This window comes from Cervus elaphus, chromosome 15 (assembly GCF_910594005.1).
Source record: "Cervus elaphus chromosome 15, mCerEla1.1, whole genome shotgun sequence".
NCBI lineage: Eukaryota > Metazoa > Chordata > Mammalia > Artiodactyla > Cervidae > Cervus > Cervus elaphus.
In genome coordinates, this window is record NC_057829.1 from 11,423,799 (window position 1) to 11,449,660 (window position 25,862).

The 25,862-nt window shown below is 64.7% G+C and overlaps 7 non-coding genes across 7 annotated transcripts; all 7 read right to left on the bottom strand.

Moving 5' to 3' along the window:
* Nucleotides 1–1,285: 1,285 nt before the first annotated feature.
* On the bottom strand, nt 1,286–1,404 carry LOC122709610. The gene has a single exon (XR_006345599.1). It is a non-coding gene; the product is annotated as a 5S ribosomal RNA (ribosomal RNA).
* A 3,477-nt stretch (nt 1,405–4,881) lies between these two features.
* On the bottom strand, nt 4,882–5,000 carry LOC122709611. Its single transcript, XR_006345600.1, has one exon. It is a non-coding gene; the product is annotated as a 5S ribosomal RNA (ribosomal RNA).
* A 3,549-nt stretch (nt 5,001–8,549) lies between these two features.
* Nucleotides 8,550–8,669, bottom strand: LOC122709638. The gene has a single exon (XR_006345627.1). It is a non-coding gene; the product is annotated as a 5S ribosomal RNA (ribosomal RNA).
* A 3,509-nt stretch (nt 8,670–12,178) lies between these two features.
* LOC122709613 lies at nt 12,179–12,297 on the bottom strand. The gene has a single exon (XR_006345602.1). It is a non-coding gene; the product is annotated as a 5S ribosomal RNA (ribosomal RNA).
* A 3,460-nt stretch (nt 12,298–15,757) lies between these two features.
* On the bottom strand, nt 15,758–15,876 carry LOC122709635. Its single transcript, XR_006345624.1, has one exon. It is a non-coding gene; the product is annotated as a 5S ribosomal RNA (ribosomal RNA).
* A 3,490-nt stretch (nt 15,877–19,366) lies between these two features.
* LOC122709614 lies at nt 19,367–19,485 on the bottom strand. The gene has a single exon (XR_006345603.1). It is a non-coding gene; the product is annotated as a 5S ribosomal RNA (ribosomal RNA).
* Nucleotides 19,486–22,962: 3,477 nt separating this feature from the next.
* LOC122709615 lies at nt 22,963–23,081 on the bottom strand. Its single transcript, XR_006345604.1, has one exon. It is a non-coding gene; the product is annotated as a 5S ribosomal RNA (ribosomal RNA).
* Nucleotides 23,082–25,862: the final 2,781 nt, after the last annotated feature.

A 25,862-nucleotide genomic window follows, 5' to 3' on the forward strand; every position in this document is an offset into this window, starting at 1 on the left:
TCCAGGCAAGCATGCTGAAGTAGGTTGTCATGTCGTCCTCCAGGGGATCTTCCCAACCCAGGTATCAAACCCACATCTCCTTCATTCCCTGCATGGGCAGACAGGTTCTTTACTGCTAGCACCACCTGGGAAGCGCATTCTGGCTCTACATCTCCTTAATTTATAACTAAACTCTGTTCTAGGCAACGCAGTTTCCCGCACTCTGATCCAACACCACACACACGCACACACACACAGAGGGAGACACAGCGACTGACGGACAGAAGACGGGAGGCAGACACAGGAGCGAGGATGGCATCCGATCCGAGACAGACACAGTGGCACAGTCCCTGACCCACCTCAGAGAGAGGCCAGGCTGAAGAAGCAGCTTCCCCAAGGGAGGGGGCGTCAGCCTTGGGCCCCGGGCCCCAGCTGCACGCGGTGCCCTGGGGCTGGCAGAGCCCCCCCCCCCCCCACCGTGGCGTCCCCAAGACGTCTTGGCAGCCGAGGTCTCAAAGGTCCCCTTCGGCTTGGCTTCCTAAGGCAAGACCCAGCCCCCGCCCAAAGGCCAGAGGGTGAGTGTGTGAGAGTGTGTGTGCGAGTGTGTCAGGGGGCAAGGGTGTGGGCGGGCCGACTGGGGTCCAGGGGCATACCCAGAATGGAGGGCCGAGGGTGTGGAGGCCGTGGGTTGGGAAGCCTGTGTGGTTCTCTTGCTGTTTCTCTCTCCCTCTTTCTCCATCTCCCTTACCTGTGGTTTCTGGCTCCTGACCTGTCTCGGCGGCGGGGTGGGTGTGTGGGTGTGTGTGTGGGGGGTGTGTGTGTGTGTGTGTGTGAGCCCGCGGGAGAGCACGCGCAGTCGCGTGCGAGGATGGCACTAGGGTTGCGGGTGGGGCTGGGGCGTGGGGCAGCCGCCCCCCCCCCCCCCCCCAGGATTACCTGAGGCTTGCCTAGGGAGCCCCAGACGGAGACTGGAAGGTCATCTGGTTTTCTGGAAGCCGAAAGCGGAGGGGCTCTCGGGCCGCACGGAGGCAGCCCAGGTCTGTGGCGGGCGTCGGAGCCCGCCCCCCAGGCCCGGGTCACCCACCCGCGGAGGGGCTGGGGCCGGGGGGATCCAAGAGATGGGACGCCCGCTGCTGCCTGCGAGGGCCGCCGGCTGGAAGGCAGGCGACCGACGGCTGTGAGCGCGGTGGGGTGCGAGGGGCCAGGGTTGGGGCGGGGGCTTGCGGTGCAGGCCACGCCAGGGGTGGGGCTGGGGGAGGTGTGGGGCGGGAGAGGGGGCGGGGGCTAAAGGAGAGGGGAGGCAAAAAGCCTACAGCACCCGGTATTCCCAGGCGGTCTCCCATCCAAGTACTAACCAGGCCCGACCCTGCTTAGCTTCCGAGATCAGACGAGATCGGGCGCGTTCAGGGTGGTATGGCCGTAGACGGAGGCGGCTGCCTCCAAGCGCCCTAAGAGCCCCGCGCCGCGCCGCGCCTCCCTTTCGCTGTGACCTGCCTGCCGGGCGGGCCAGCCGGCCGCACCTCTCCAGGGGCCGCGCGCTGTACCTGAGCCGGACGACCCGCCACCGGACTCCGGCCGGCCAGGGCCGGCAGCCCGGCGGCCGGCCGACGCCGCCCCGCCCCCGCTCACCATCCCCGTGCGTGCGTGCGGGGGCGGGACGGGCGCGGAGGTCTCGGCGCTCTCCCACCCCGGGCCTCTGCAGGCCCGCCCCCGCTGGGCGGCGCCCCCACCCCCAGCCCGTTCGCTGCACAGGGCCAGGTGGCCCCGGAGGTCTCTGGCTTCCGGGCCCGCCGCTGCCCGCCGCCCGCGGGCCTCTGAGCCTCCTCTGGGCCTCCTGCGCAGCCCAGCTGGAGCCCTGAGCGCCCATCCTGCCCGGCACCTGCCCGGTGCCCAAACCCACGGGGAGCCAGCAGCGCGGCCGACAGGAGCGCGTCAGCCCCGCCCCTTCGCCCTATCCAGGCCCCACTTGCCCCCACGCCGCCCGCCAAGCACAGGACCGTCCTGAGAGAGCAGACGGCCGACAGGCAGGCACACGGACAGACACACAAGACACTCGCCTCACGCACCCACGCCAAGTGAGACAAGCCGGCTGGCGCAAGCTCGTCAGCCAGAGCCAGGGCCCCAGCAACCTGTGAGAGGCCGGGGCCAGAGGAAGGGACTGGAGGCCGGGTGTCAGGAGACACAGAGGCAGAGAGAGACTGAGGTTCAGAGACAGACTCGAAGACAGGGAGAGGGAGATGCAGCCGGACAGACAGACGGGAGCGCGCGCGCACGCAGACACACACACACACACACACACACACACACAGAGGGAGACACAGCGACTGACGGACAGAAAACGGGAGGCAGACACGGGAGAGAGGATGGCATCCGATCCGAGACAGACACAATGGCACAGTCCCTGACCCACCTGAGAGAGAGGCCAGGCGGAAGAAGCAGCTTCCCCAAGGGAGGGGGCATCAGCCTTGGGCCCCGGGCCCCAGCTGCACGCGGTGCCCTGGGGCTGGCAGAGCCCCGTGGGATCCCCAAGACGTCTTGGCAGCCGAGGTCTCAAAGGTCCCCTTCGGCTTGGCTTCCTAATAAGGCAAGACCCAGCCCCCGCCCAAAGGCCAGAGCGTGAGTGTGTGAGAGTGTGTGCGTGAGAGTGTCAGGGGGCAAGGGTGTGGGCGGGCCGACTGGGGTCGGGGGTGGGGGGGTGGGGGGGCGGGGAGGGGGGGGGAGGCCGGGGCGGGATACCCAGAATGGAGGGGGAAGGGTGTGGAGCTGGGGGGTTGCAGATCATGTGGGGTCCAAGCATACCGGACGGTCATCTTGTTTCTTGCAATCCGAATGCGGAGTGGCCCTCCGGCCTCTTGGAGGCAACCCAGGTCTGCGTTGGGAGTCGGGGCCCCGGTCATCCTCCCGCAGAGGGGCTATGGCCGTGGCGCTCCAAAAGTTGGCACGCTGCTACCCGCCATGCCCGCTGACTGGCTGGCCGGCTGGCCAAAGGCCCTGTTGGCTGGAAGATAGGCTACGGCTTGAGGGCGTTCGGGTCATATCTGGTTTTATTCCGATGGTGTGCCTCATCCTAATGTTACTTGGTTGATGATAGGAGACTCTCTGAGTGACACTATTTCCTTGCTTTTCAATGGATCCCTTTTGTTGCAGAACCTTTCCCTTGAAAGTGAAGGAACCTATGTCTGCACAGGCACTAATGCTCTTGCAAAGGCAAAAGCAATTCCGTCCTCCACTAGCTTGGTAAGCACCAAGTCCTTCTTGTCTTCAAGTGCTTCCTATAATACGTGCAAAGGAGGACCCGGTTTTGTGGATTCTGGAGTCAGGGAGTTAACAAGTGGACGTTACATGGTTTTAAGCATTGCTGTCACTGCCCACTTACAAACCGCCTCTAAATTTAACCCTCTGTCTTACCTGTTCTTCTCTCAGAAGGCTGTGACTGCCTTGCTGCTGCTTGTCTGCCTAAGAACCCACAATGAGGTGTTAACTTTCTGCCCAGAATCAAGATCCTTCATACTCTGCCTCTGTGTGCATGCTTGTGTGCCACGTTGCTTCAGTCCTGCCTGCCTGACTGTTGTGACCCCATGGGCTGTAGCCCGCCAGGCTCCTCTTACTGTAGGAGCCTCCAGGCAAGCATGCTGAAGTAGGTTGTCATGTCGTCCTCCAGGGGATCTTCCCAACCCAGGTATCAAACCCACATCTCCTTCATTCCCTGCATGGGCAGACAGGTTCTTTACTGCTAGCACCACCTGGGAAGCGCATTCTGGCTCTACATCTCCTTAATTTATAACTAAACTCTGTTCTAGGCAACGCAGTTTCCCGCACTCTGATCCAACACCACACACACGCACACACACACAGAGGGAGACACAGCGACTGACGGACAGAAGACGGGAGGCAGACACAGGAGCGAGGATGGCATCCGATCCGAGACAGACACAGTGGCACAGTCCCTGACCCACCTCAGAGAGAGGCCAGGCTGAAGAAGCAGCTTCCCCAAGGGAGGGGGCGTCAGCCTTGGGCCCCGGGCCCCAGCTGCACGCGGTGCCCTGGGGCTGGCAGAGCCCCCCCCCCCCCACCGTGGCGTCCCCAAGACGTCTTGGCAGCCGAGGTCTCAAAGGTCCCCTTCGGCTTGGCTTCCTAAGGCAAGACCCAGCCCCCGCCCAAAGGCCAGAGGGTGAGTGTGTGAGAGTGTGTGTGCGAGTGTGTCAGGGGGCAAGGGTGTGGGCGGGCCGACTGGGGTCCAGGGGCATACCCAGAATGGAGGGCCGAGGGTGTGGAGGCCGTGGGTTGGGAAGCCTGTGTGGTTCTCTTGCTGTTTCTCTCTCCCTCTTTCTCCATCTCCCTTACCTGTGGTTTCTGGCTCCTGACCTGTCTCGGCGGCGGGGTGGGTGTGTGGGTGTGTGTGTGGGGGGTGTGTGTGTGTGTGTGTGTGAGCCCGCGGGAGAGCACGCGCAGTCGCGTGCGAGGATGGCACTAGGGTTGCGGGTGGGGCTGGGGCGTGGGGCAGCCGCCCCCCCCCACCCCCCCAGGATTACCTGAGGCTTGCCTAGGGAGCCCCAGACGGAGACTGGAAGGTCATCTGGTTTTCTGGAAGCCGAAAGCGGAGGGGCTCTCGGGCCGCACGGAGGCAGCCCAGGTCTGTGGCGGGCGTCGGAGCCCGCCCCCCAGGCCCGGGTCACCCACCCGCGGAGGGGCTGGGGCCGGGGGGATCCAAGAGATGGGACGCCCGCTGCTGCCTGCGAGGGCCGCCGGCTGGAAGGCAGGCGACCGACGGCTGTGAGCGCGGTGGGGTGCGAGGGGCCAGGGTTGGGGCGGGGGCTTGCGGTGCAGGCCACGCCAGGGGTGGGGCTGGGGGAGGTGTGGGGCGGGAGAGGGGGCGGGGGCTAAAGGAGAGGGGAGGCAAAAAGCCTACAGCACCCGGTATTCCCAGGCGGTCTCCCATCCAAGTACTAACCAGGCCCGACCCTGCTTAGCTTCCGAGATCAGACGAGATCGGGCGCGTTCAGGGTGGTATGGCCGTAGACGGAGGCGGCTGCCTCCAAGCGCCCTAAGAGCCCCGCGCCGCGCCGCGCCTCCCTTTCGCTGTGACCCGCCTGCCGGGCGGGCCAGCCGGCCGCACCTCTCCAGGGGCCGCGCGCTGTACCTGAGCCGGACGACCCGCCACCGGACTCCGGCCGGCCAGGGCCGGCAGCCCGGCGGCCGGCCGACGCCGCCCCGCCCCCGCTCACCATCCCCGTGCGTGCGTGCGGGGGCGGGACGGGCGCGGAGGTCTCGGCGCTCTCCCACCCCGGGCCTCTGCAGGCCCGCCCCCGCTGGGCGGCGCCCCCACCCCCAGCCCGTTCGCTGCACAGGGCCAGGTGGCCCCGGAGGTCTCTGGCTTCCGGGCCCGCCGCTGCCCGCCGCCCGCGGGCCTCTGAGCCTCCTCTGGGCCCCCTGCGCAGCCCAGCTGGAGCCCTGAGCGCCCATCCTGCCCGGCACCTGCCCGGTGCCCAAACCCACGGGGAGCCAGCAGCGCGGCCGACAGGAGCGCGTCAGCCCCGCCCCTTCGCCCTATCCAGGCCCCACTTGCCCCCACGCCGCCCGCCAAGCACAGGACCGTCCTGAGAGAGCAGACGGCCGACAGGCAGGCACACGGACAGACACACAAGACACTCGCCTCACGCACCCACGCCAAGTGAGACAAGCCGGCTGGCGCAAGCTCGTCAGCCAGAGCCAGGGCCCCAGCAACCTGTGAGAGGCCGGGGCCAGAGGAAGGGACTGGAGGCCGGGTGTCAGGAGACACAGAGGCAGAGAGAGACTGAGGTTCAGAGACAGACTCGAAGACAGGGAGAGGGAGATGCAGCCGGACAGACAGACGGGAGCGCGCGCGCACGCAGACACACACACACACACACACACACACACACACACACACACAGAGGGAGACACAGCGACTGACGGACAGAAAACGGGAGGCAGACACGGGAGAGAGGATGGCATCCGATCCGAGACAGACACAATGGCACAGTCCCTGACCCACCTGAGAGAGAGGCCAGGCGGAAGAAGCAGCTTCCCCAAGGGAGGGGGCATCAGCCTTGGGCCCCGGGCCCCAGCTGCACGCGGTGCCCTGGGGCTGGCAGAGCCCCGTAGGATCCCCAAGACGTCTTGGCAGCCGAGGTCTCAAAGGTCCCCTTCGGCTTGGCTTCCTAATAAGGCAAGACCCAGCCCCCGCCCAAAGGCCAGAGCGTGAGTGTGTGAGAGTGTGTGCGTGAGAGTGTCAGGGGGCAAGGGTGTGGGCGGGCCGACTGGGGTCGGGGGTGGGGGGGTGGGGGGGGCGGGGAGGGGGGGGGAGGCCGGGGCGGGATACCCAGAATGGAGGGGGAAGGGTGTGGAGCTGGGGGGTTGCAGATCATGTGGGGTCCAAGCATACCGGACGGTCATCTTGTTTCTTGCAATCCGAATGCGGAGTGGCCCTCCGGCCTCTTGGAGGCAACCCAGGTCTGCGTTGGGAGTCGGGGCCCCGGTCATCCTCCCGCAGAGGGGCTATGGCCGTGGCGCTCCAAAAGTTGGCACGCTGCTACCCGCCATGCCCGCTGACTGGCTGGCCGGCTGGCCAAAGGCCCTGTTGGCTGGAAGATAGGCTACGGCTTGAGGGCGTTCGGGTCATATCTGGTTTTATTCCGATGGTGTGCCTCATCCTAATGTTACTTGGTTGATGATAGGAGACTCTCTGAGTGACACTATTTCCTTGCTTTTCAATGGATCCCTTTTGTTGCAGAACCTTTCCCTTGAAAGTGAAGGAACCTATGTCTGCACAGGCACTAATGCTCTTGCAAAGGCAAAAGCAATTCCGTCCTCCACTAGCTTGGTAAGCACCAAGTCCTTCTTGTCTTCAAGTGCTTCCTATAATACGTGCAAAGGAGGACCCGGTTTTGTGGATTCTGGAGTCAGGGAGTTAACAAGTGGACGTTACATGGTTTTAAGCATTGCTGTCACTGCCCACTTACAAACCGCCTCTAAATTTAACCCTCTGTCTTACCTGTTCTTCTCTCAGAAGGCTGTGACTGCCTTGCTGCTGCTTGTCTGCCTAAGAACCCACAATGAGGTGTTAACTTTCTGCCCAGAATCAAGATCCTTCATACTCTGCCTCTGTGTGCATGCTTGTGTGCCACGTTGCTTCAGTCCTGCCTGCCTGACTGTTGTGACCCCATGGGCTGTAGCCCGCCAGGCTCCTCTTACTGTAGGAGCCTCCAGGCAAGCATGCTGAAGTAGGTTGTCATGTCGTCCTCCAGGGGATCTTCCCAACCCAGGTATCAAACCCACATCTCCTTCATTCCCTGCATGGGCAGACAGGTTCTTTACTGCTAGCACCACCTGGGAAGCGCATTCTGGCTCTACATCTCCTTAATTTATAACTAAACTCTGTTCTAGGCAACGCAGTTTCCCGCACTCTGATCCAACACCACACACACGCACACACACACAGAGGGAGACACAGCGACTGACGGACAGAAGACGGGAGGCAGACACAGGAGCGAGGATGGCATCCGATCCGAGACAGACACAGTGGCACAGTCCCTGACCCACCTCAGAGAGAGGCCAGGCTGAAGAAGCAGCTTCCCCAAGGGAGGGGGCGTCAGCCTTGGGCCCCGGGCCCCAGCTGCACGCGGTGCCCTGGGGCTGGCAGAGCCCCCCCCCCCCCCCACCGTGGCGTCCCCAAGACGTCTTGGCAGCCGAGGTCTCAAAGGTCCCCTTCGGCTTGGCTTCCTAAGGCAAGACCCAGCCCCCGCCCAAAGGCCAGAGGGTGAGTGTGTGAGAGTGTGTGTGCGAGTGTGTCAGGGGGCAAGGGTGTGGGCGGCCGACTGGGGTCCAGGGGCATACCCAGAATGGAGGGCCGAGGGTGTGGAGGCCGTGGGTTGGGAAGCCTGTGTGGTTCTCTTGCTGTTTCTCTCTCCCTCTTTCTCCATCTCCCTTACCTGTGGTTTCTGGCTCCTGACCTGTCTCGGCGGCGGGGTGGGTGTGTGGGTGTGTGTGTGGGTGTGTGTGTGTGGGGTGTGTGTGTGTGTGTGTGTGTGTGTGTGTGTGTGTGTGTGTGTGTGTGTGTGTGTGTGTGTGTGTGAGCCCGCGGGAGAGCACGCGCAGTCGCGTGCGAGGATGGCACTAGGGTTGCGGGTGGGGCTGGGGCGTGGGGCAGCCGCCCCCCCCCCCCCCCCCAGGATTACCTGAGGCTTGCCTAGGAGCCCCAGACGGAGACTGGAAGGTCATCTGGTTTTCTGGAAGCCGAAAGCGGAGGGGCTCTCGGGCCGCACGGAGGCAGCCCAGGTCTGTGGCGGGCGTCGGAGCCCGCCCCCCAGGCCCGGGGCACCCACCCGCGGAGGGGGCTGGGGCCGGGGGGGATCCAAGAGATGGGACGCCCCGCTGCTGCCTGCGAGGGCCGCCGGCTGGAAGGCAGGCGACCGACGGCTGTGAGCGCGGTGGGGTGCGAGGGGCCAGGGTTGGGGCGGGGGCTTGCGGTGCAGGCCACGCCAGGGGTGGGGCTGGGGGAGGTGTGGGGCGGGAGAGGGGGCGGGGGCTAAAGGAGAGGGGAGGCAAAAAGCCTACAGCACCCGGTATTCCCAGGCGGTCTCCCATCCAAGTACTAACCAGGCCCCGACCCTGCTTAGCTTCCGAGATCAGACGAGATCGGGCGCGTTCAGGGTGGTATGGCCGTAGACGGAGGCGGCTGCCTCTCCAAGCGCCCTAAGAGCCCCGCGCCGCGCCGCGCCTCCCTTTCGCTGTGACCTGCCTGCCGGGCGGGCCAGCCGGCCGCACCTCTCCAGGGGCCGCGCGCTGTACCTGAGCCGGACGACCCGCCACCGACTCCGGCCGGCCAGGGGCCGGCAGCCCGGCGGCCGGCCGACGCCGCCCCGCCCCCCGCTCACCATCCCCGTGCGTGCGTGCGGGGGCGGGACGGGCGCGGAGGTCTCGGCGCTCTCCCACCCCGGGCCTCTGCAGGCCCGCCCCCCGCTGGGCGGCGCCCCCACCCCCCAGCCCGTTCGCTGCACAGGGCCAGGTGGCCCCGGAGGGCCTCTGGCTTCCGGGCCCGCCGCTGCCCGCCGCCCGCGGGCCTCTGAGCCTCCTCTGGGCCTCCTGCGCAGCCCAGCTGGAGCCCTGAGCGCCCATCCTGCCCGGCACCTGCCCGGTGCCCAAACCCACGGGGAGCCAGCAGCGCGGCCGACAGGAGCGCGTCAGCCCCGCCCCTTCGCCCTATCCAGGCCCCACTTGCCCCCACGCCGCCCGCCAAGCACAGGACCGTCCTGAGAGAGCAGACGGCCGACAGGCAGGCACACGGACAGACACACAAGACACTCGCCTCACGCACCCACGCCAAGTGAGACAAGCCGGCTGGCGCAAGCTCGTCAGCCAGAGCCAGGGCCCCAGCAACCTGTGAGAGGCCGGGGCCAGAGGAAGGGACTGGAGGCCGGGTGTCAGGAGACACAGAGGCAGAGAGAGACTGAGGTTCAGAGACAGACTCGAAGACAGGGAGAGGGAGATGCAGCCGGACAGACAGACGGGAGCGCGCGCGCACGCAGACACACACACACACACACACACACACACACACACACACACACAGAGGGAGACACAGCGACTGACGGACAGAAACGGGAGGCAGACACGGGAGAGAGGATGGCATCCGATCCGAGACAGACACAATGGCACAGTCCCTGACCCACCTGAGAGAGAGGCCAGGCGGAAGAAGCAGCTTCCCCAAGGGAGGGGGCATCAGCCTTGGGCCCCGGGCCCCAGCTGCACGCGGTGCCCTGGGGGCTGGCAGAGCCCCGTGGGATCCCCAAGACGTCTTGGCAGCCGAGGTCTCAAAGGTCCCCTTCGGCTTGGCTTCCTAATAAGGCAAGACCCAGCCCCCGCCCAAAGGCCAGAGCGTGAGTGTGTGAGAGTGTGTGCGTGAGAGTGTCAGGGGGCAAGGGTGTGGGCGGGCCGACTGGGGTCGGGGGGGGGGGGGGGTGGGGGGGCGGGGAGGGGGGGGGGAGGCCGGGGCGGGATACCCAGAATGGAGGGGGAAGGGTGTGGAGCTGGGGGGGTTGCAGATCATGTGGGGTCCAAGCATACCGGACGGTCATCTTGTTTCTTGCAATCCGAATGCGGAGTGGCCCTCCGGCCTCTTGGAGGCAACCCAGGTCTGCGTTGGGAGTCGGGGCCCCGGTCATCCTCCCGCAGAGGGGCTATGGCCGTGGCGCTCCAAAAGTTGGCACGCTGCTACCCCGCCATGCCCGCTGACTGGCTGGGCCGGCTGGCCAAAGGCCCTGTTGGCTGGAAGATAGGCTACGGCTTGAGGGCGTTCGGGTCATATCTGGTTTTATTCCGATGGTGTGCCTCATCCTAATGTTACTTGGTTGATGATAGGAGACTCTCTGAGTGACACTATTTCCTTGCTTTTCAATGGATCCCTTTTGTTGCAGAACCTTTCCCTTGAAAGTGAAGGAACCTATGTCTGCACAGGCACTAATGCTCTTGCAAAGGCAAAAGCAATTCCGTCCTCCACTAGCTTGGTAAGCACCAAGTCCTTCTTGTCTTCAAGTGCTTCCTATAATACGTGCAAAGGAGGACCCGGTTTTGTGGATTCTGGAGTCAGGGAGTTAACAAGTGGACGTTACATGGTTTTAAGCATTGCTGTCACTGCCCACTTACAAACCCGCCTCTAAATTTAACCCTCTGTCTTACCTGTTCTTCTCTCAGAAGGCTGTGACTGCCTTGCTGCTGCTTGTCTGCCTAAGAACCCACAATGAGATGTTAACTTTCTGCCCAGAATCAAGATCCTTCATACTCTGCCTCTGTGTGCATGCTTGTGTGCCACGTTGCTTCAGTCCTGCCTGCCTGACTGTTGTGACCCCATGGGCTGTAGCCCGCCAGGCTCCTCTTACTGTAGGAGCCTCCAGGCAAGCATGCTGAAGTAGGTTGTCATGTCGTCCTCCAGGGGATCTTCCCAACCCAGGTATCAAACCCACATCTCCTTCATTCCCTGCATGGGCAGACAGGTTCTTTACTGCTAGCACCACCTGGGAAGCGCATTCTGGCTCTACATCGTCCTTAATTTATAACTAAACTCTGTTCTAGGCAACGCAGTTTCCCCGCACTCTGATCCAACACCACACACACGCACACACACACAGAGGGAGACACAGCGACTGACGGACAGAAGACGGGAGGCAGACACAGGAGCGAGGATGGCATCCGATCCGAGACAGACACAGTGGCACAGTCCCCTGACCCACCTCAGAGAGAGGCCAGGCTGAAGAAGCAGCTTCCCCAAGGGAGGGGGCGTCAGCCTTGGGCCCCGGGCCCCAGCTGCACGCGGTGCCCTGGGGCTGGCAGAGCCCCCCCCCCCCCCCACCGTGGCGTCCCCCAGACGTCTTGGCCGCCCAGGTCTCAAAGGTCCCCTTCGGCTTGGCTTCCTAAGGCAAGACCCAGCCCCCGCCCAAAGGCCAGAGGGTGAGTGTGTGAGAGTGTGTGTGCGAGTGTGTCAGGGGGCAAGGGTGTGGGCGGGCCGACTGGGGTCCAGGGGCATACCCAGAATGGAGGGCCGAGGGTGTGGAGGCCGTGGGTTGGGAAGCCTGTGTGGTTCTCTTGCTGTTTCTCTCTCCCTCTTTCTCCATCTCCCTTACCTGTGGTTTCTGGCTCCTGACCTGTCTCGGCGGCGGGGTGGGTGTGTGGGTGTGTGTGTGGGGGGTGTGTGTGTGTGTGTGTGTGAGCCCGCGGGAGAGCACGCGCAGTCGCGTGCGAGGATGGCACTAGGGTTGCGGGTGGGGCTGGGGCGTGGGGCAGCCGCCCCCCCCCCCCCCCCCCAGGATTACCTGAGGCTTGCCTAGGGAGCCCCAGACGGAGACTGGAAGGTCATCTGGTTTTCTGGAAGCCGAAAGCGGAGGGGCTCTCGGGCCGCACGGAGGCAGCCCAGGTCTGTGGCGGGCGTCGGAGCCCGCCCCCCAGGCCCGGGTCACCCACCCGCGGAGGGGCTGGGGCCGGGGGGATCCAAGAGATGGGACGCCCGCTGCTGCCTGCGAGGGCCGCCGGCTGGAAGGCAGGCGACCGACGGCTGTGAGCGCGGTGGGGTGCGAGGGGCCAGGGTTGGGGCGGGGGCTTGCGGTGCAGGCCACGCCAGGGGTGGGGCTGGGGGAGGTGTGGGGCGGGAGAGGGGGGCGGGGGCTAAAGGAGAGGGGAGGCAAAAAGCCTACAGCACCCGGTATTCCCAGGCGGTCTCCCATCCAAGTACTAACCAGGCCCGACCCTGCTTAGCTTCCGAGATCAGACGAGATCGGGCGCGTTCAGGGTGGTATGGCCGTAGACGGAGGCGGCTGCCTCCAAGCGCCCTAAGAGCCCCCGCGCCGCGGTGACCTGCCTGCCGGGCGGGCCAGCCGGCCGCACCTCTCCAGGGGCCGCGCGCTGTACCTGAGCCGGACGACCCGCCACCGGACTCCGGCCGGCCAGGGCCGGCAGCCCGGCGGCCGGCCGACGCCGCCCCGCCCCCGCTCACCATCCCCGTGCGTGCGTGCGGGGGCGGGACGGGCGCGGAGGTCTCGGCGCTCTCCCACCCCGGGCCTCTGCAGGCCCGCCCCCGCTGGGCGGCGCCCCCACCCCCAGCCCGTTCGCTGCACAGGGCCAGGTGGCCCCGGAGGTCTCTGGCTTCCGGGCCCGCCGCTGCCCGCCGCCCGCGGGCCTCTGAGCCTCCTCTGGGCCTCCTGCGCAGCCCAGCTGGAGCCCTGAGCGCCCATCCTGCCCGGCACCTGCCCGGTGCCCAAACCCACGGGGAGCCAGCAGCGCGGCCGACAGGAGCGCGTCAGCCCCGCCCCTTCGCCCTATCCAGGCCCCACTTGCCCCCACGCCGCCCGCCAAGCACAGGACCGTCCTGAGAGAGCAGACGGCCGACAGGCAGGCACACGGACAGACACACAAGACACTCGCCTCACGCACCCACGCCAAGTGAGACAAGCCGGCTGGCGCAAGCTCGTCAGCCAGAGCCAGGGCCCCAGCAACCTGTGAGAGGCCGGGGCCAGAGGAAGGGACTGGAGGCCGGGTGTCAGGAGACACAGAGGCAGAGAGAGACTGAGGTTCAGAGACAGACTCGAAGACAGGGAGAGGGAGATGCAGCCGGACAGACAGACGGGAGCGCGCGCGCACGCAGACACACACACACACACACACACACACACACAGAGGGAGACACAGCGACTGACGGACAGAAAACGGGAGGCAGACACGGGAGAGAGGATGGCATCCGATCCGAGACAGACACAATGGCACAGTCCCTGACCCACCTGAGAGAGAGGCCAGGCGGAAGAAGCAGCTTCCCCAAGGGAGGGGGCATCAGCCTTGGGCCCCGGGCCCCAGCTGCACGCGGTGCCCTGGGGCTGGCAGAGCCCCGTGGGATCCCCAAGACGTCTTGGCAGCCGAGGTCTCAAAGGTCCCCTTCGGCTTGGCTTCCTAATAAGGCAAGACCCAGCCCCCGCCCAAAGGCCAGAGCGTGAGTGTGTGAGAGTGTGTGCGTGAGAGTGTCAGGGGGCAAGGGTGTGGGCGGGCCGACTGGGGTCGGGGGTGGGGGGGTGGGGGGGCGGGGAGGGGGGGGGAGGCCGGGGCGGGATACCCAGAATGGAGGGGGAAGGGTGTGGAGCTGGGGGGTTGCAGATCATGTGGGGTCCAAGCATACCGGACGGTCATCTTGTTTCTTGCAATCCGAATGCGGAGTGGCCCTCCGGCCTCTTGGAGGCAACCCAGGTCTGCGTTGGGAGTCGGGGCCCCGGTCATCCTCCCGCAGAGGGGCTATGGCCGTGGCGCTCCAAAAGTTGGCACGCTGCTACCCGCCATGCCCGCTGACTGGCTGGCCGGCTGGCCAAAGGCCCTGTTGGCTGGAAGATAGGCTACGGCTTGAGGGCGTTCGGGTCATATCTGGTTTTATTCCGATGGTGTGCCTCATCCTAATGTTACTTGGTTGATGATAGGAGACTCTCTGAGTGACACTATTTCCTTGCTTTTCAATGGATCCCTTTTGTTGCAGAACCTTTCCCTTGAAAGTGAAGGAACCTATGTCTGCACAGGCACTAATGCTCTTGCAAAGGCAAAAGCAATTCCGTCCTCCACTAGCTTGGTAAGCACCAAGTCCTTCTTGTCTTCAAGTGCTTCCTATAATACGTGCAAAGGAGGACCCGGTTTTGTGGATTCTGGAGTCAGGGAGTTAACAAGTGGACGTTACATGGTTTTAAGCATTGCTGTCACTGCCCACTTACAAACCGCCTCTAAATTTAACCCTCTGTCTTACCTGTTCTTCTCTCAGAAGGCTGTGACTGCCTTGCTGCTGCTTGTCTGCCTAAGAACCCACAATGAGGTGTTAACTTTCTGCCCAGAATCAAGATCCTTCATACTCTGCCTCTGTGTGCATGCTTGTGTGCCACGTTGCTTCAGTCCTGCCTGCCTGACTGTTGTGACCCCATGGGCTGTAGCCCGCCAGGCTCCTCTTACTGTAGGAGCCTCCAGGCAAGCATGCTGAAGTAGGTTGTCATGTCGTCCTCCAGGGGATCTTCCCAACCCAGGTATCAAACCCACATCTCCTTCATTCCCTGCATGGGCAGACAGGTTCTTTACTGCTAGCACCACCTGGGAAGCGCATTCTGGCTCTACATCTCCTTAATTTATAACTAAACTCTGTTCTAGGCAACGCAGTTTCCCGCACTCTGATCCAACACCACACACACGCACACACACACAGAGGGAGACACAGCGACTGACGGACAGAAGACGGGAGGCAGACACAGGAGCGAGGATGGCATCCGATCCGAGACAGACACAGTGGCACAGTCCCTGACCCACCTCAGAGAGAGGCCAGGCTGAAGAAGCAGCTTCCCCAAGGGAGGGGGCGTCAGCCTTGGGCCCCGGGCCCCAGCTGCACGCGGTGCCCTGGGGCTGGCAGAGCCCCCCCCCCCCCACCGTGGCGTCCCCAAGACGTCTTGGCAGCCGAGGTCTCAAAGGTCCCCTTCGGCTTGGCTTCCTAAGGCAAGACCCAGCCCCCGCCCAAAGGCCAGAGGGTGAGTGTGTGAGAGTGTGTGTGCGAGTGTGTCAGGGGGCAAGGGTGTGGGCGGGCCGACTGGGGTCCAGGGGCATACCCAGAATGGAGGGCCGAGGGTGTGGAGGCCGTGGGTTGGGAAGCCTGTGTGGTTCTCTTGCTGTTTCTCTCTCCCTCTTTCTCCATCTCCCTTACCTGTGGTTTCTGGCTCCTGACCTGTCTCGGCGGCGGGGTGGGTGTGTGGGTGTGTGTGTGGGGGGTGTGTGTGTGTGTGTGTGTGAGCCCGCGGGAGAGCACGCGCAGTCGCGTGCGAGGATGGCACTAGGGTTGCGGGTGGGGCTGGGGCGTGGGGCAGCCGCCCCCCCCCACCCCCCCAGGATTACCTGAGGCTTGCCTAGGGAGCCCCAGACGGAGACTGGAAGGTCATCTGGTTTTCTGGAAGCCGAAAGCGGAGGGGCTCTCGGGCCGCACGGAGGCAGCCCAGGTCTGTGGCGGGCGTCGGAGCCCGCCCCCCAGGCCCGGGTCACCCACCCGCGGAGGGGCTGGGGCCGGGGGGATCCAAGAGATGGGACGCCCGCTGCTGCCTGCGAGGGCCGCCGGCTGGAAGGCAGGCGACCGACGGCTGTGAGCGCGGTGGGGTGCGAGGGGCCAGGGTTGGGGCGGGGGCTTGCGGTGCAGGCCACGCCAGGGGTGGGGCTGGGGGAGGTGTGGGGCGGGAGAGGGGGCGGGGGCTAAAGGAGAGGGGAGGCAAAAAGCCTACAGCACCCGGTATTCCCAGGCGGTCTCCCATCCAAGTACTAACCAGGCCCGACCCTGCTTAGCTTCCGAGATCAGACGAGATCGGGCGCCTTCAGGGTGGTATGGCCGTAGACGGAGGCGGCTGCCTCCAAGCGCCCTAAGAGCCCCGCGCCGCGCCGCGCCTCCCTTTCGCTGTGACCCGCCTGCCGGGCGGGCCAGCCGGCCGCACCTCTCCAGGGGCCGCGCGCTGTACCTGAGCCGGACGACCCGCCACCGGACTCCGGCCGGCCAGGGCCGGCAGCCCGGCGGCCGGCCGACGCCGCCCCGCCCCCGCTCACCATCCCCGTGCGTGCGTGCGGGGGCGGGACGGGCGCGGAGGTCTCGGCGCTCTCCCACCCCGGGCCTCTGCAGGCCCGCCCCCGCTGGGCGGCGCCCCCACCCCCAGCCCGTTCGCTGCACAGGGCCAGGTGGCCCCGGAGGTCTCTGGCTTCCGGGCCCGCCGCTGCCCGCCGCCCGCGGGCCTCTGAGCCTCCTCTGGGCCCCCTGCGCAGCCCAGCTGGAGCCCTGAGCGCCCATCCTGCCCGGCACCTGCCCGGTGCCCAAACCCACGGGGAGCCAGCAGCGCGGCCGACAGGAGCGCGTCAGCCCCGCCCCTTCGCCCTATCCAGGCCCCACTTGCCCCCACGCCGCCCGCCAAGCACAGGACCGTCCTGAGAGAGCAGACGGCCGACAGGCAGGCACACGGACAGACACACAAGACACTCGCCTCACGCACCCACGCCAAGTGAGACAAGCCGGCTGGCGCAAGCTCGTCAGCCAGAGCCAGGGCCCCAGCAACCTGTGAGAGGCCGGGGCCAGAGGAAGGGACTGGAGGCCGGGTGTCAGGAGACACAGAGGCAGAGAGAGACTGAGGTTCAGAGACAGACTCGAAGACAGGGAGAGGGAGATGCAGCCGGACAGACAGACGGGAGCGCGCGCGCACGCAGACACACACACACACACACACACACACACACACACACACACAGAGGGAGACACAGCGACTGACGGACAGAAAACGGGAGGCAGACACGGGAGAGAGGATGGCATCCGATCCGAGACAGACACAATGGCACAGTCCCTGACCCACCTGAGAGAGAGGCCAGGCGGAAGAAGCAGCTTCCCCAAGGGAGGGGGCATCAGCCTTGGGCCCCGGGCCCCAGCTGCACGCGGTGCCCTGGGGCTGGCAGAGCCCCGTGGGATCCCCAAGACGTCTTGGCAGCCGAGGTCTCAAAGGTCCCCTTCGGCTTGGCTTCCTAATAAGGCAAGACCCAGCCCCCGCCCAAAGGCCAGAGCGTGAGTGTGTGAGAGTGTGTGCGTGAGAGTGTCAGGGGGCAAGGGTGTGGGCGGGCCGACTGGGGTCGGGGGTGGGGGGGGGGGGGGGGCGGGGAGGGGGGGGGAGGCCGGGGCGGGATACCCAGAATGGAGGGGGAAGGGTGTGGAGCTGGGGGGTTGCAGATCATGTGGGGGCCAAGCATACCGGACGGTCATCTTGTTTCTTGCAATCCGAATGCGGAGTGGCCCTCCGGCCTCTTGGAGGCAACCCAGGTCTGCGTTGGGAGTCGGGGCCCCGGTCATCCTCCCGCAGAGGGGCTATGGCCGTGGCGCTCCAAAAGTTGGCACGCTGCTACCCGCCATGCCCGCTGACTGGCTGGCCGGCTGGCCAAAGGCCCTGTTGGCTGGAAGATAGGCTACGGCTTGAGGGCGTTCGGGTCATATCTGGTTTTATTCCGATGGTGTGCCTCATCCTAATGTTACTTGGTTGATGATAGGAGACTCTCTGAGTGACACTATTTCCTTGCTTTTCAATGGATCCCTTTTGTTGCAGAACCTTTCCCTTGAAAGTGAAGGAACCTATGTCTGCACAGGCACTAATGCTCTTGCAAAGGCAAAAGCAATTCCGTCCTCCACTAGCTTGGTAAGCACCAAGTCCTTCTTGTCTTCAAGTGCTTCCTATAATACGTGCAAAGGAGGACCCGGTTTTGTGGATTCTGGAGTCAGGGAGTTAACAAGTGGACGTTACATGGTTTTAAGCATTGCTGTCACTGCCCACTTACAAACCGCCTCTAAATTTAACCCTCTGTCTTACCTGTTCTTCTCTCAGAAGGCTGTGACTGCCTTGCTGCTGCTTGTCTGCCTAAGAACCCACAATGAGGTGTTAACTTTCTGCCCAGAATCAAGATCCTTCATACTCTGCCTCTGTGTGCATGCTTGTGTGCCACGTTGCTTCAGTCCTGCCTGCCTGACTGTTGTGACCCCATGGGCTGTAGCCCGCCAGGCTCCTCTTACTGTAGGAGCCTCCAGGCAAGCATGCTGAAGTAGGTTGTCATGTCGTCCTCCAGGGGATCTTCCCAACCCAGGTATCAAACCCACATCTCCTTCATTCCCTGCATGGGCAGACAGGTTCTTTACTGCTAGCACCACCTGGGAAGCGCATTCTGGCTCTACATCTCCTTAATTTATAACTAAACTCTGTTCTAGGCAACGCAGTTTCCCGCACTCTGATCCAACACCACACACACGCACACACACACAGAGGGAGACACAGCGACTGACGGACAGAAGACGGGAGGCAGACACAGGAGCGAGGATGGCATCCGATCCGAGACAGACACAGTGGCACAGTCCCTGACCCACCTCAGAGAGAGGCCAGGCTGAAGAAGCAGCTTCCCCAAGGGAGGGGGCGTCAGCCTTGGGCCCCGGGCCCCAGCTGCACGCGGTGCCCTGGGGCTGGCAGAGCCCCCCCCCCCCCCACCGTGGCGTCCCCAAGACGTCTTGGCAGCCGAGGTCTCAAAGGTCCCCTTCGGCTTGGCTTCCTAAGGCAAGACCCAGCCCCCGCCCAAAGGCCAGAGGGTGAGTGTGTGAGAGTGTGTGTGCGAGTGTGTCAGGGGGCAAGGGTGTGGGCGGGCCGACTGGGGTCCAGGGGCATACCCAGAATGGAGGGCCGAGGGTGTGGAGGCCGTGGGTTGGGAAGCCTGTGTGGTTCTCTTGCTGTTTCTCTCTCCCTCTTTCTCCATCTCCCTTACCTGTGGTTTCTGGCTCCTGACCTGTCTCGGCGGCGGGGTGGGTGTGTGGGTGTGTGTGTGGGGGGTGTGTGTGTGTGTGTGTGTGAGCCCGCGGGAGAGCACGCGCAGTCGCGTGCGAGGATGGCACTAGGGTTGCGGGTGGGGCTGGGGCGTGGGGCAGCCGCCCCCCCCCCCCCCCCCCAGGATTACCTGAGGCTTGCCTAGGGAGCCCCAGACGGAGACTGGAAGGTCATCTGGTTTTCTGGAAGCCGAAAGCGGAGGGGCTCTCGGGCCGCACGGAGGCAGCCCAGGTCTGTGGCGGGCGTCGGAGCCCGCCCCCCAGGCCCGGGTCACCCACCCGCGGAGGGGCTGGGGCCGGGGGGATCCAAGAGATGGGACGCCCGCTGCTGCCTGCGAGGGCCGCCGGCTGGAAGGCAGGCGACCGACGGCTGTGAGCGCGGTGGGGTGCGAGGGGCCAGGGTTGGGGCGGGGGCTTGCGGTGCAGGCCACGCCAGGGGTGGGGCTGGGGGAGGTGTGGGGCGGGAGAGGGGGCGGGGGCTAAAGGAGAGGGGAGGCAAAAAGCCTACAGCACCCGGTATTCCCAGGCGGTCTCCCATCCAAGTACTAACCAGGCCCGACCCTGCTTAGCTTCCGAGATCAGACGAGATCGGGCGCGTTCAGGGTGGTATGGCCGTAGACGGAGGCGGCTGCCTCCAAGCGCCCTAAGAGCCCCGCGCCGCGCCGCGCCTCCCTTTCGCTGTGACCTGCCTGCCGGGCGGGCCAGCCGGCCGCACCTCTCCAGGGGCCGCGCGCTGTACCTGAGCCGGACGACCCGCCACCGGACTCCGGCCGGCCAGGGCCGGCAGCCCGGCGGCCGGCCGACGCCGCCCCGCCCCCGCTCACCATCCCCGTGCGTGCGTGCGGGGGCGGGACGGGCGCGGAGGTCTCGGCGCTCTCCCACCCCGGGCCTCTGCAGGCCCGCCCCCGCTGGGCGGCGCCCCCACCCCCAGCCCGTTCGCTGCACAGGGCCAGGTGGCCCCGGAGGTCTCTGGCTTCCGGGCCCGCCGCTGCCCGCCGCCCGCGGGCCTCTGAGCCTCCTCTGGGCCTCCTGCGCAGCCCAGCTGGAGCCCTGAGCGCCCATCCTGCCCGGCACCTGCCCGGTGCCCAAACCCACGGGGAGCCAGCAGCGCGGCCGACAGGAGCGCGTCAGCCCCGCCCCTTCGCCCTATCCAGGCCCCACTTGCCCCCACGCCGCCCGCCAAGCACAGGACCGTCCTGAGAGAGCAGACGGCCGACAGGCAGGCACACGGACAGACACACAAGACACTCGCCTCACGCACCCACGCCAAGTGAGACAAGCCGGCTGGCGCAAGCTCGTCAGCCAGAGCCAGGGCCCCAGCAACCTGTGAGAGGCCGGGGCCAGAGGAAGGGACTGGAGGCCGGGTGTCAGGAGACACAGAGGCAGAGAGAGACTGAGGTTCAGAGACAGACTCGAAGACAGGGAGAGGGAGATGCAGCCGGACAGACAGACGGGAGCGCGCGCGCACGCAGACACACACACACACACACACACACACACACAGAGGGAGACACAGCGACTGACGGACAGAAAACGGGAGGCAGACACGGGAGAGAGGATGGCATCCGATCCGAGACAGACACAATGGCACAGTCCCTGACCCACCTGAGAGAGAGGCCAGGCGGAAGAAGCAGCTTCCCCAAGGGAGGGGGCATCAGCCTTGGGCCCCGGGCCCCAGCTGCACGCGGTGCCCTGGGGCTGGCAGAGCCCCGTGGGATCCCCAAGACGTCTTGGCAGCCGAGGTCTCAAAGGTCCCCTTCGGCTTGGCTTCCTAATAAGGCAAGACCCAGCCCCCGCCCAAAGGCCAGAGCGTGAGTGTGTGAGAGTGTGTGCGTGAGAGTGTCAGGGGGCAAGGGTGTGGGCGGGCCGACTGGGGTCGGGGGTGGGGGGGTGGGGGGGCGGGGAGGGGGGGGGAGGCCGGGGCGGGATACCCAGAATGGAGGGGGAAGGGTGTGGAGCTGGGGGGTTGCAGATCATGTGGGGTCCAAGCATACCGGACGGTCATCTTGTTTCTTGCAATCCGAATGCGGAGTGGCCCTCCGGCCTCTTGGAGGCAACCCAGGTCTGCGTTGGGAGTCGGGGCCCCGGTCATCCTCCCGCAGAGGGGCTATGGCCGTGGCGCTCCAAAAGTTGGCACGCTGCTACCCGCCATGCCCGCTGACTGGCTGGCCGGCTGGCCAAAGGCCCTGTTGGCTGGAAGATAGGCTACGGCTTGAGGGCGTTCGGGTCATATCTGGTTTTATTCCGATGGTGTGCCTCATCCTAATGTTACTTGGTTGATGATAGGAGACTCTCTGAGTGACACTATTTCCTTGCTTTTCAATGGATCCCTTTTGTTGCAGAACCTTTCCCTTGAAAGTGAAGGAACCTATGTCTGCACAGGCACTAATGCTCTTGCAAAGGCAAAAGCAATTCCGTCCTCCACTAGCTTGGTAAGCACCAAGTCCTTCTTGTCTTCAAGTGCTTCCTATAATACGTGCAAAGGAGGACCCGGTTTTGTGGATTCTGGAGTCAGGGAGTTAACAAGTGGACGTTACATGGTTTTAAGCATTGCTGTCACTGCCCACTTACAAACCGCCTCTAAATTTAACCCTCTGTCTTACCTGTTCTTCTCTCAGAAGGCTGTGACTGCCTTGCTGCTGCTTGTCTGCCTAAGAACCCACAATGAGGTGTTAACTTTCTGCCCAGAATCAAGATCCTTCATACTCTGCCTCTGTGTGCATGCTTGTGTGCCACGTTGCTTCAGTCCTGCCTGCCTGACTGTTGTGACCCCATGGGCTGTAGCCCGCCAGGCTCCTCTTACTGTAGGAGCCTCCAGGCAAGCATGCTGAAGTAGGTTGTCATGTCGTCCTCCAGGGGATCTTCCCAACCCAGGTATCAAACCCACATCTCCTTCATTCCCTGCATGGGCAGACAGGTTCTTTACTGCTAGCACCACCTGGGAAGCGCATTCTGGCTCTACATCTCCTTAATTTATAACTAAACTCTGTTCTAGGCAACGCAGTTTCCCGCACTCTGATCCAACACCACACACACGCACACACACACAGAGGGAGACACAGCGACTGACGGACAGAAGACGGGAGGCAGACACAGGAGCGAGGATGGCATCCGATCCGAGACAGACACAGTGGCACAGTCCCTGACCCACCTCAGAGAGAGGCCAGGCTGAAGAAGCAGCTTCCCCAAGGGAGGGGGCGTCAGCCTTGGGCCCCGGGCCCCAGCTGCACGCGGTGCCCTGGGGCTGGCAGAGCCCCCCCCCCCCCACCGTGGCGTCCCCAAGACGTCTTGGCAGCCGAGGTCTCAAAGGTCCCCTTCGGCTTGGCTTCCTAAGGCAAGACCCAGCCCCCGCCCAAAGGCCAGAGGGTGAGTGTGTGAGAGTGTGTGTGCGAGTGTGTCAGGGGGCAAGGGTGTGGGCGGGCCGACTGGGGTCCAGGGGCATACCCAGAATGGAGGGCCGAGGGTGTGGAGGCCGTGGGTTGGGAAGCCTGTGTGGTTCTCTTGCTGTTTCTCTCTCCCTCTTTCTCCATCTCCCTTACCTGTGGTTTCTGGCTCCTGACCTGTCTCGGCGGCGGGGTGGGTGTGTGGGTGTGTGTGTGGGGGGTGTGTGTGTGTGTGTGTGTGAGCCCGCGGGAGAGCACGCGCAGTCGCGTGCGAGGATGGCACTAGGGTTGCGGGTGGGGCTGGGGCGTGGGGCAGCCGCCCCCCCCCACCCCCCCAGGATTACCTGAGGCTTGCCTAGGGAGCCCCAGACGGAGACTGGAAGGTCATCTGGTTTTCTGGAAGCCGAAAGCGGAGGGGCTCTCGGGCCGCACGGAGGCAGCCCAGGTCTGTGGCGGGCGTCGGAGCCCGCCCCCCAGGCCCGGGTCACCCACCCGCGGAGGGGCTGGGGCCGGGGGGATCCAAGAGATGGGACGCCCGCTGCTGCCTGCGAGGGCCGCCGGCTGGAAGGCAGGCGACCGACGGCTGTGAGCGCGGTGGGGTGCGAGGGGCCAGGGTTGGGGCGGGGGCTTGCGGTGCAGGCCACGCCAGGGGTGGGGCTGGGGGAGGTGTGGGGCGGGAGAGGGGGCGGGGGCTAAAGGAGAGGGGAGGCAAAAAGCCTACAGCACCCGGTATTCCCAGGCGGTCTCCCATCCAAGTACTAACCAGGCCCGACCCTGCTTAGCTTCCGAGATCAGACGAGATCGGGCGCGTTCAGGGTGGTATGGCCGTAGACGGAGGCGGCTGCCTCCAAGCGCCCTAAGAGCCCCGCGCCGCGCCGCGCCTCCCTTTCGCTGTGACCCGCCTGCCGGGCGGGCCAGCCGGCCGCACCTCTCCAGGGGCCGCGCGCTGTACCTGAGCCGGACGACCCGCCACCGGACTCCGGCCGGCCAGGGCCGGCAGCCCGGCGGCCGGCCGACGCCGCCCCGCCCCCGCTCACCATCCCCGTGCGTGCGTGCGGGGGCGGGACGGGCGCGGAGGTCTCGGCGCTCTCCCACCCCGGGCCTCTGCAGGCCCGCCCCCGCTGGGCGGCGCCCCCACCCCCAGCCCGTTCGCTGCACAGGGCCAGGTGGCCCCGGAGGTCTCTGGCTTCCGGGCCCGCCGCTGCCCGCCGCCCGCGGGCCTCTGAGCCTCCTCTGGGCCTCCTGCGCAGCCCAGCTGGAGCCCTGAGCGCCCATCCTGCCCGGCACCTGCCCGGTGCCCAAACCCACGGGGAGCCAGCAGCGCGGCCGACAGGAGCGCGTCAGCCCCGCCCCTTCGCCCTATCCAGGCCCCACTTGCCCCCACGCCGCCCGCCAAGCACAGGACCGTCCTGAGAGAGCAGACGGCCGACAGGCAGGCACACGGACAGACACACAAGACACTCGCCTCACGCACCCACGCCAAGTGAGACAAGCCGGCTGGCGCAAGCTCGTCAGCCAGAGCCAGGGCCCCAGCAACCTGTGAGAGGCCGGGGCCAGAGGAAGGGACTGGAGGCCGGGTGTCAGGAGACACAGAGGCAGAGAGAGACTGAGGTTCAGAGACAGACTCGAAGACAGGGAGAGGGAGATGCAGCCGGACAGACAGACGGGAGCGCGCGCGCACGCAGACACACACACACACACACACACACACACACACACACACACAGAGGGAGACACAGCGACTGACGGACAGAAAACGGGAGGCAGACACGGGAGAGAGGATGGCATCCGATCCGAGACAGACACAATGGCACAGTCCCTGACCCACCTGAGAGAGAGGCCAGGCGGAAGAAGCAGCTTCCCCAAGGGAGGGGGCATCAGCCTTGGGCCCCGGGCCCCAGCTGCACGCGGTGCCCTGGGGCTGGCAGAGCCCCGTGGGATCCCCAAGACGTCTTGGCAGCCGAGGTCTCAAAGGTCCCCTTCGGCTTGGCTTCCTAATAAGGCAAGACCCAGCCCCCGCCCAAAGGCCAGAGCGTGAGTGTGTGAGAGTGTGTGCGTGAGAGTGTCAGGGGGCAAGGGTGTGGGCGGGCCGACTGGGGTCGGGGGTGGGGGGGGTGGGGGGGCGGGGAGGGGGGGGGAGGCCGGGGCGGGATACCCAGAATGGAGGGGGAAGGGTGTGGAGCTGGGGGGTTGCAGATCATGTGGGGTCCAAGCATACCGGACGGTCATCTTGTTTCTTGCAATCCGAATGCGGAGTGGCCCTCCGGCCTCTTGGAGGCAACCCAGGTCTGCGTTGGGAGTCGGGGCCCCGGTCATCCTCCCGCAGAGGGGCTATGGCCGTGGCGCTCCAAAAGTTGGCACGCTGCTACCCGCCATGCCCGCTGACTGGCTGGCCGGCTGGCCAAAGGCCCTGTTGGCTGGAAGATAGGCTACGGCTTGAGGGCGTTCGGGTCATATCTGGTTTTATTCCGATGGTGTGCCTCATCCTAATGTTACTTGGTTGATGATAGGAGACTCTCTGAGTGACACTATTTCCTTGCTTTTCAATGGATCCCTTTTGTTGCAGAACCTTTCCCTTGAAAGTGAAGGAACCTATGTCTGCACAGGCACTAATGCTCTTGCAAAGGCAAAAGCAATTCCGTCCTCCACTAGCTTGGTAAGCACCAAGTCCTTCTTGTCTTCAAGTGCTTCCCCTATAATACGTGCAAAGGAGGACCCGGTTTTGTGGATTCTGGAGTCAGGGAGTTAACAAGTGGACGTTACATGGTTTTAAGCATTGCTGTCACTGCCCACTTACAAACCGCCTCTAAATTTAACCCTCTGTCTTACCTGTTCTTCTCTCAGAAGGCTGTGACTGCCTTGCTGCTGCTTGTCTGCCTAAGAACCCACAATGAGGTGTTAACTTTCTGCCCAGAATCAAGATCCTTCATACTCTGCCTCTGTGTGCATGCTTGTGTGCCACGTTGCTTCAGTCCTGCCTGCCTGACTGTTGTGACCCCATGGGCTGTAGCCCGCCAGGCTCCTCTTACTGTAGGAGCCTCCAGGCAAGCATGCTGAAGTAGGTTGTCATGTCGTCCTCCAGGGGATCTTCCCAACCCAGGTATCAAACCCACATCTCCTTCATTCCCTGCATGGGCAGACAGGTTCTTTACTGCTAGCACCACCTGGGAAGCGCATTCTGGCTCTACATCTCCTTAATTTATAACTAAACTCTGTTCTAGGCAACGCAGTTTCCCGCACTCTGATCCAACACCACACACACGCACACACACACAGAGGGAGACACAGCGACTGACGGACAGAAGACGGGAGGCAGACACAGGAGCGAGGATGGCATCCGATCCGAGACAGACACAGTGGCACAGTCCCTGACCCACCTCAGAGAGAGGCCAGGCTGAAGAAGCAGCTTCCCCAAGGGAGGGGGCGTCAGCCTTGGGCCCCGGGCCCCAGCTGCACGCGGTGCCCTGGGGCTGGCAGAGCCCCCCCCCCCCCCACCGTGGCGTCCCCAAGACGTCTTGGCAGCCGAGGTCTCAAAGGTCCCCTTCGGCTTGGCTTCCTAAGGCAAGACCCAGCCCCCGCCCAAAGGCCAGAGGGTGAGTGTGTGAGAGTGTGTG